Consider the following 10,197-nt stretch of genomic DNA (forward strand, 5'->3'; position numbering starts at 1 on the left):
GCCCTTTATGTTCAGTAATTTTCACCTTTAACTATTTTTTAGGCTATAGATGAGTTCATAATTTTCTGATTATTCTGTTAAGATGACTTTTCCACACTTTTATATTTATTCCCATGGTTCATGGAGTTTTTCTTTGCTTGTTTTTAGTCTTTTATTTCTTCTTTAAGTAATACCAAAGGATTATGAATTAATTGGGGAAGTTGTCCACATTTTAACTTACATTGAAAATTTGTCTTAACTTAAGAAAAAACATAAACTGAAGCACACCCCTGGTTTGTTTCCTTCCCTGGCTAACCTACTATTTGCTGTTTAGGTCAGGCTGGCTTTGAGGTCATGGAAGTGTGCCTGAGGCAGGATACACTGTGCTTCTCTAGAACAGAGGTGATGGAACATACCGCTGTGCTCAGAGATGTCATAAGAATAAAGCGCGTGGCCCGAGACCTTACCACACACTTTCACTTCTTGTGCACCCTTCTGCAAATGCGTGTGTCTCCTACTACCGTGACCTAGATCTGGGAGCTGGTTTTCCCGACCCAGAATTAAGTAGCTGTAATGGGGGGTTGTGTAGACTTTAACCTTCCTTCCTCCATCTAGTTCTTGCTGCCTCAGCCAGCAGTGCATGCTCAGGCAGTCCTGCTTCTCTCCCACCCTTTGTTCTGGGAGTTACACTCATCCCTGCAAGCCAGATTTTGAGTTTCTTTCTTTCTTTCTTTCTTTCTTTCTTTCTTTCTTTCTTTCTTTCTTTCTTTCTTTCTTTCTTTCTTTCTTTCTTTCTTTCTTTCTTTCTTTCTTTTTTTTAAGATTTAGTTATTTTTATGTATGAGTACACTGTTGCTGTCTTCAGACACACCAGAAGAGGGCATCAGATCTCATTACAGATGGCTGTGAGCCACCATGTGGTTGCTGGGAATTGAACTCAGGACCTCTGGAAGAGCAGTCAGTGCTCTTAACCTCTGAGCCATCTCTCCAGGGCTGATTTTGAGTTTCAAAAGCAGACATGTTTGTTTTGTTTTCTAACCCTCTTGTGATAGCTAGTCTTGGTTGTCAACTTGACTACATCTGGACTTAAATTAAAAACGGAGGGCACAGCACTGAGAAACTGCTTAGTTTGACGTAGGAAGATCCATTTGTAACCCAACTCTTGAGGTAGGAAAGCACATGCCTTTAAATCGGGTCATACATTCTTCAGGAAGCCTTGATAAGGACTCGGAAGAGGGAAGCTTTTGCTCGTTGCCTGCTTTCTTTGCTTTGCTGGCAAGCCCGTTCCTTCCCGGGCATTACAGCCCACTCCTTCAGGATTCCAGCATCTACTGAAGATCAGCTGAGACATCCAGCCTTGTGGACTGACCAAGTTCTGGATTCTGGGACTTTCTGTTCATAGCCAGTCATTGCTGAACTAGGTGGACTGCAGCCTGTAAGCCATTCTAATAAATTACTATATATAAAAATATATATAAATAAAAATATATATTCCATATATATGGGAATATATGTATACATACATATATACATGACTGTACATACTGACACATAGATTTATTTAAAAAGTTCTGCTACTCTAGCTAACCCTAGTGCATGTCTAACACACAGATGACAGGTCTTAGTAAATCACTGGTTCTCGAGTGTTTATGCTAACCCCTATAGATTTTGTCTCTAAGTGTGTGGAGAGAGATTGACACACACACATTTCTATGCTGGGGAGTGAATCTAGGGCCTAGAACATGTTAGGTGTGTGCTCTACCACTGAGTCATATTCCTAGCCTGGTGACCTTTTATGTTTTTTTTTTTTTTTTCGAGACAGGGTTTCTCTGTGTAGCCCTGGCTGTCCTGGAACTCACTCTGTAGACCAGGCTGGCCTCGAACTCAGAAATCTGCCTGCCTCTGCCTCCCAAGTGCTGGGATTAAAGGCGTGTGCCACCGGCCCTGTTGGCCTTTTTTAATTATAGGATTATTCTCATAAGGTCAATCTTGAGGTGTATCATATTCTAAGAAAAATTATTAGGTTTTGTTAATATTTGTGGTCACTTCATGGGCTAGGCTGAAAAATTTTAGAGACAAGGTCTCATGGAACTCAGGTTATCTATAAACTTATGTAGTTGGTGTACAGACACTAAAAACAAAAATTCACTAACTGATTAGTTATAAAACATTACTGCAAAATTCTTTGGTATAGTAGTAAGGTTGGCAACTTTACAATCTATATTTCTCCTTGGAAATTTTTCTATGTTTAGGAAATGCCCAAATTTCCATTTGGATCTTTCCACTTATGATAATTTATTATGGCATTTCAGGTTTTGAAAAATCAAATAAAATGAATATCTATTAAACAAGAACCTTGAACCTCAAAGGAATCTAGTTCATCCTTTATTTCTTTAAAAAAAAATCATTCACTTGGCCTTGTTGGACATCAAAGGGAGGAGAGGCCCTTGGTCCTGGAAAGCCTTGATGCTGCAGTGTGGGGGAATGCTGGAACAGGGAAGCAGGAGAGGGCTGATTGGGGAACAGGGAGAGGGGAGATGGATTATGAGAGTTTTGGGGACAGGGAACCAAGAAAGGGGACATTTGAAATGTAAAATAAAGAATATATTTAATAAAAAAAGTAAAAAAATAAAAAAGAACTACTTGTGCAGTTCTGGCACAAATGATATGGGAGTAACTAATCCACTTTTAATTGGAACTAAGGTCCACCCCATGATGTGGAACCTATATCTGACTCTTAAAGTTTTTAAAAACCTGAAACTAGACAAGTCATAAGTCTTGGCAGAAAAAAAAAATTCACTTATTTGCATAAGTGTATTGAGTGGTTGCATGCTGTAACTCCCTGTAGAGGTTAGAGGACAACCTTGAGGCATCTGTTCTTTCCTTCTGCTGTGAAGTTTTCACCAGAGAAGTCTGCTTGGACATGGGTTTAAGGTAATGCAAAGCCTATTAGCTGTCTGGGTTTTCCAGATCCGAGTGTGCAGTCCTTAGTCTTTCTCACGGTGAGCTTTTAGGCACAAAAACCATGTTCTCGGTTGACATACTTCATTTAACAAATGCAGTTAACTAGAAGTGGATTACAGACTTCAAAACTCAAGCTTAGCCAAAACGCAAGCTTAGCACACAATTACTTTCCCAGAACTCTAGACCTTGATGAATTTGGCCTTTGTTTTCCTTTTGGCATGCTACCATCAGAAAACTGAAGCTTATACCTACACTGTGGAAGCGGTACTGATTAACTATATTGAATGTCTGGAAAGTAGTTAATGGTATCGATGGACTGAATATTTAATTGTTAGACAGTGAGTACAGACTGGGGATATGGCTCAGTGTGGAAAGTGCTTCATGTTCAAGTGCGAGGAATTCAGACATGAACATGAAAGGTGAGCCTGTCCTCATGGCTGTAACTTTAGCATCAGGGTATAGACGGGTAGGTCCACTGGCTTGTTGGCCGGCTGGCCAGCTGACATGCCAAACTCCAGGTTCAGCAGGAGACCCTATCTGAAAATACAAGGAGGAGAAATGGTTGAGCAAGGGCCGAGCCTACGACTTCCATCCATGTACAGGCACAGCACACGTTAAGACTGGAATTGCAGAATAATATTAAATCTATATAAGTTTCTGAAGAACTGCCAAACCGTTTTGCCTCGTGACAGTACCATTTTGCATCCCTATCAATTAGGCTTGATGATTCCAGTGTCTCCATGCCAACACTTTAGTTTCTGTTTTGGTTTTATAATACCCAGCTTACTAAACATGAGTGCTGTCTCACGGTTTGGGTTTGCATTTCAGTGGCATGGCACGTGTGTTGTAGACTGTGGCAATTGGTAAGCATTTGGAAAGATGTTTACTACAGGCTTCTGTTTCTGCATGAGTGTGTGTGTCACCGTGATCCAGTTCAGGGCCTTGCACATGCAAGTGCTTTTGCACTGAGCCCCATCACCAGCTCAGGCCACTTTTAAGTCCAGTAACAAAATGTTGCATTGTGGGAGTTACGTGTTTATTCTAGATAATGGCTCCGGGCCATATAGGTATAGGTTGCCTGTTCAGTCCTCCGTGGCTTTTGGCCTATAGAAATTTTTGTTTGATGTTCATGTGTCAGTTTTTGTATTGTTGCCTGTGATTTGGGTCCATACATTAGTAACAGGTCCCATAATAGGAAACTTTTCTGGATATTAGACCCTTTTTACACTTTTAAGACTCATCCATTTTGAGTTCATGTTTGTTGTTTAAAGGTAGAGTCCAGTTTCACTGTTTTTCATGTAAATATCGCACATCCTCGGTACTGGCTGCTGAAGACTGTCCTTCCCTGGTTGAGTGTCCCCAGGCTCTGTGGTTTCTAGACTCTATTCTATCTGATTGGTCTACATGCCCGTACCATGCTGCTTCAAATGTAGCTTTAAAATCAGGAAATCTGAGCGGCCCAGTTGGTTCCTTTTCAGATACTGTAAAGTCCCTGTTGCCTCGAGCGCTTGTGTGCACTCAGCAGTGTGAGTGTGGAAAGGGTTCCGAGGAGGGATGATGGTAGCAGTCACCACCCATTAACTCACATCAGCATGGAAACCCCGGGAGTGCCTTTGTGCGTGCCATGCCCAGACCAGTGGCTGGATGTAAGGCAACAGAAGCATTGGAAAGAGAAGGACAGATCCCCAGTTTGGGTTCCCATGGCCATTGCCAGTTCACTGTCAGCTTGATGAAGACAGTCAAGGGCCCATTCCCTGAGCCCTGACCCAGGAAACCCAGATGGGCAAAGGGAGCCCCAAGTGCCTCACATTGAGGTTTTCTTTCTGAGTTCCCAGTCGGCTCTCCTTGATCTTATTTAAGCCACATCAGGATGTTTTTACATGGCACACACCCTCAATTGCAACTCTGGGGAGACAGAGGCAGGTGGATCTCTGTAAGTTCAAAGCCATCCTGGTCTACATAGTAAGTTCTAGAACAGCCAGAGACTCTGTCTCTATAAACGCACGTGCACACGCACACACACACATGCATACATGCACACGCACACATATGCACGCGCACACACACAGACACAGACACACACATGCACGCACACTCACACTCACTCTAGGTGGACTTGATGGCAAGCCCGATGATCCCAGTTCCATCCCCAGAGTCATCCTGCTAGAAGGAGAAAACCAACCCTGACTTTCCCAAGTTGTCCTTTCACGCAACACAGGCATGCACACACGGAGGAATAAACAAATAAGGAAATAAATATATGTGTGTTTTAAAACGTTTTCCCTCCTTGTTCTGGAAAGACTCAGTGAAGCAGTATTCAGCAAAACAAGATCAGGGAAGTGGGAAGGGGTGGGTGGGAGGACAGGGGGAGAGAAGGGGGCTTATGGGACTTTTGGGGAGTGGGGGCTAGAAAAGGGGAAATCATTTGGAATGTAAATAAAAAAATATATCGAATAAAAAAATGTTTTTAAGGGAAGAAGACAGGACATACCTTGGTACCTCAGCATCTCTCTTGGGAAGGAAGGTGGGCCCTCCTCCCTAGTTGTAGGCATAAGGGCTTCTCTAATCCCCACTCAGCAGGGAACCCATGGGCTGCAGCTTTTACCACCCAGAGACTGCACCTGTCCTTCAAGGCCCCACCCACCTTTGAGGAGTCAGCTGGGGCAGAGGGTGGCCATGCAGCTGGATTGATCCAGACCTGGCCCAGCACCATGGGAAGATCTGTTCTGCCCTCAGTCACTTGCAGCTCAGCAGGTCAGCTAGGGTCACATTGCTCCAGAAGCTGGGAGAAGCAGTTAGAGGAACTCGGAAGAGAAGGAGAGAGGGGGCATTGCAACTGTTCACTGGCAGCCCTGGCTGGGTGACATCTGCCTGTCCCTTGTTCCCTAGTACTGGCTTAGCCAGAGGTGCCCAGCCAACCTCCCTGCTGCCCATAACAGGTCAGAGTCTCAGATCTTTCTCATTTTCCCTCTCTTTCCGGCCTTTGGTCCCTCCATCCTCTGTCCTCCCATCTCCCTCCCCCCCTCCCTCTGTTCCTCCCTCTGTCCCTCCCTCCTCCCCTCCATCCCTCCCTCTGCTTGAGACTCTTCAAGCACTAGGCTCCCTCTTGCTCCCTTCTGATCCCTCCCCACTTTTCCCTGGTGACATCTGAACCTCGGAACCCATCTCTGGTCTTGTCTTCATAAGTTTGTCCAGATCTCTGACTGAGTGCTGGGCAGGCATCGGGGATACCAGATGCCTGCTCACTGTTGGAACTCTCTAGGAAAGAGTGGCCTACACTTCCTCACCCTGGCCCATTTCCTTGGGGAGAAAGGGGCCCTTATGTAAGGACTTATCTACAAACGCCTCATAAAGGGGACCGTGTCTGTGAAATAACAGACATGTGAATGGCTGAGGGAAGGTATTTTCCAAAGCAGAAGAAAGCTGCTAAAGAACAGAAAAGTAGGACATGTGCTTGAAGGTCCTTTTAAATGGGCTGGTAGTGTGGCTCAGTGGTAGGGCACTTGCTTGTATGAAGCCTGGGGCTTAATCCTCAGCGTGGCCAAAAAAAAAAAAAAAAAAAAAAAAAAAAAAAAAATACAAAATGTAAAACAAAAGAAGAGACAAGGCAAAGTAATTCCAGGTAATGTCCAGATAGAACACAAAAGCACTTTTAAATTGTTTATACTTTTTTTGTCGTTTATTAATTTTTTTGAGATTATAATATAATTACATCATTTCCCCCTTCCCTTGACTTCCTTCAAATGCTTTTTGACAAAACAAATCAAATCATCCATCAGATCTACTTTATTCCTGTCATCTGTGTTGACTCAATTATACACTGTTCAGTTGTTAGCCGACGGGGCCTTGTCCTGCACTGGAGTGGATATTTGACATAGCTTTGAAATTGTCTTAAGTTCTTAAAAACAGTAGATAGTCTGTAGTTTGTCATTGCATGTCATTAATATGAAAATTCTAATTCTTGAGTTTCTCTGAAGCCAGAGCCATAAAAGAGAGCGGGAAAGAGAGCACATTCCCTTCCACGTTTTCCCACAGTGCCCTCAGGACTCTGTCTCCTTCTAATCTCAAAGCGAGGTCACCGGCCCCGCCGGCCTTTGGTGAGTATGGTGGAGGTGCGTGGGAAGTTCCACCCTGGCGAATCAACTGCTGTCTTTTAGCCAAAGGATCTTTGAACTGGGTCTCCTTAGTGGCTCCTTTTCCACATTGACCACAAACAGAAAAACACTCCTATCGGACCGTCTGCTTGGTTGTACACGTGGGTGTTCTGGGCTCCAGGAAGCCATTCCTGAGCCGCCCATTGTCCTTGTCTTCTGGCCCAGGCTCCCTTCCAAGTCCATGCCTCACCTTGTGCTCCCCGGCCCGTGTCCTCCCTGCCGCCCTGCTCAGACAAAGAGCCTTCTGCTCAGGCCCACTCCTCGACTCCTGGCAACATCTGCCCTTGCAATAGAGAAGGGAAGGCAGAGCCTGAGAAAAAAGACCCCAAGAAGAAAGTAGCCAGTGAGCCCCCAATAAAGGGCAGGGCGCCATTAGTGAAGGTGGAGTAGGTCATAGTGGAAGAGGGGAGAACCGTGAAGCCACCTGACCCCAGTAAGAAGGGACCAACCTGTGCTGGCGTGCGGTCCGGTGCTGGGGTGCAGTTTGGTGCTCTGTGCTTGCCCTGCCCACGAAGGATTTTATTTAACTCCTTTTTCATTACTGGGTATTAGAAATTCATATTCTCATTCTTTCTCTTCTCTTTCTCCCTCTCTCCTCTTCTCTCCTCTCTTCTCTCTTCTCTTTGTCCCTTCCTTCCTCTCTTCATATCAACATGTTTATTCTAGATAATGCCTCTGGGCCCTATAGGTATAGGTTGCCTGTTCAGTCCTTCGTGGCTTTTGGCCTATAGAAATTTTTGTTTCAGAAGAAAATTTGATTTTAAACATAGTTCTGGGGATGTGGCTCAGATGACAGAGTTTTTGCCTGGCACAGACAAGTCCTGGGCTCCATATTCAACATCAGTAAACCAAGGATGGCAAAGGACTGTACTCTCCACATGCTGGAGGGCAGCGGGTGGGACCAGGCTCTGGACCTTCTCTGGGGGCAGGGCCGGTCTGAGGGAGCTTTACCTCTCTAGCTCCTCCTTCTCCTTCCTCTCCCTCTCCTCCTTCTCCCTTTGCTCTCTGGCCAGGCACCTCTTCTCAGCCAGCAGCCTCGTAGCCTCTTCGGGGTCGGTGGTGCCTGCAGAAGTCTTAGGAATGATTTGTCCTCTTGATGGTGTCCTTTACCTTACAGAAACTTTGTAATTTTATGATGTCCCATTTGTCAATTCTTGATCTTAGAGCATACGCTATTGGTGTTCTGTTCAAAAACTTTCTTGCTGTACCGATGTCCTCAAGGGTCTTCCCCACTTTCTTTTCTATTAACTTCAGAGTGTCTAGCTTTATGTGGAAGTCCTTGATCCATTTGGAATTGAGCTTAGTACAAGGAGACAAGGATGGATCAATTCACATCCTTCTGCATGCTGACCTCCAGTTGAACCAGCACCATTTGTTGAAAAGGCTATCTTTTTTCCATTAGATGTTTTCAGCCTCTTTGTCGAGTATCAAGTGGCCATAGGTGTGTGGGTTCATTTCTGGATCTTCAATCCTGTTCCATTGATCCTCCTGCCTGTCACTGTACCAATACCATGCAGTTTTTAACACTATTGCTCTGTAGTATTACTTGAGGACAAATCGGCACCCAACAAATTAGGAAAAGATCTTCACCAATCTTACATCAGACAGAGAGCTAATATCCAATATATATAAAGAACTCAAGAAGTTAGACTCCAGAAAACCAAACAACCCTATTAAAAAATGGGGTACAGAGTTAAACAAAGAATTCTCACCTGAAGAACTATGGATGGCAGAGAAGCATCTTAAAAAATGCTCAACTTCATTAGTCATTAGGGAAATGCAAATCAAAACAACCCTGAGATTTCATCTTACACCAGTCAGAATGGCTAAGATTAAAAATTCAGGAGACAGCAGGTGTTGGAGAGAGTGTGGAGAAAGAGGAACACTCCTCCACTGCTGGTGGGGTTGCAAATTGTTACAACCACTCTGGAAATCAGTCTGCCGGTTCCTATGAAAACTGGGCACCTCACTTCCAGAAGATCCTGCTATACCACTCCTGGGCATATACCCAGAGGATTCCCCACCATGTAATAAGGATACATGCTCTACTATGTTCAGAGAAGCCCTATTTATAATTGCCAGATGCTGGAAAGAACCCAGGTATCCCTCAACAGAAGAGTGGATGCAAAAAAATGTGTTATATCTACACAATGGAGTACTATTCAGCCATTAGAAACAATGTATTCATGAAATTCTTAGGCAAATGGATGGAGCTAGAGAACATCATACTAAGTGAGGTAACCCAGACTCAAAAGATGAATCATGGTATGCACTCACTAATAAGTGGATATTAACCTAGAAAACTGGAATACCCAAAACATAATCCACACATCAAATGAAGTACAAGAAGAAATGAGGAGTGGCCCCTTGTTCTGGAAAGACTCAGTGAAGCAGTATTCGGCAAAACCAGAACGGGGAAGTGGGAAGGGGTGGGTGGGAGGACAGGGGGAGAGAAGGGGGCTTACGGGACTTTCAGGAAGTGGGGAGCTAGAAAAGGGGAAATCATTTGAAGTCTAAATAAAAAATTATAACGAATTAAAAAAAAAGAAGTCTAAGGAACTACACAGGCAGTCACGGTGGACGATGGTGCTGTGTCCGTTGCTGGAGAAGGGGCCAGGGTTGGACCGGGGGCCGAGGCTGGGGCAGCTGTACAAATAGGTACAAGGAGAGAACCAAGTGGAATGAAATGAAAATCCAAGGAACAGAACAAACACTGGTGTGCCCCACACCCCAGGCCTGGGGTCCATCGTTCTCAAAGAGAAGGGAGCACACACCGCAGTATTCTTCTGTAGCCAAGCAACGATGACAAAACTGCATGTGTGAGACATCCAACCCAGCTCACACTTTGTCACCAAGTCTTCTTTTATAGCAGTTACATCAGTTAGCACTATCTACCAAGTGGCAGGGTCTGTGGGAAGCCCGACTCTGAGCAGAATGAAGGCAAGGTTCTCCATTTGCTTTTTATCTCAAGTATCTCTGTGCTTTGGTAACTTAGTTAACCACAGCTTCAAAACCTTTTAATTGGCATCATTATCACCCAGGCCACACCCAGGACTCTGGCTGGGCAGGTGGCATTAAATGGAGAGGCTCCTTTCATTTA

The sequence above is a fragment of the Apodemus sylvaticus genome, chromosome 23 (genome assembly GCF_947179515.1).
Source record: "Apodemus sylvaticus chromosome 23, mApoSyl1.1, whole genome shotgun sequence".
Taxonomy (NCBI): Eukaryota; Metazoa; Chordata; class Mammalia; order Rodentia; family Muridae; genus Apodemus; species Apodemus sylvaticus.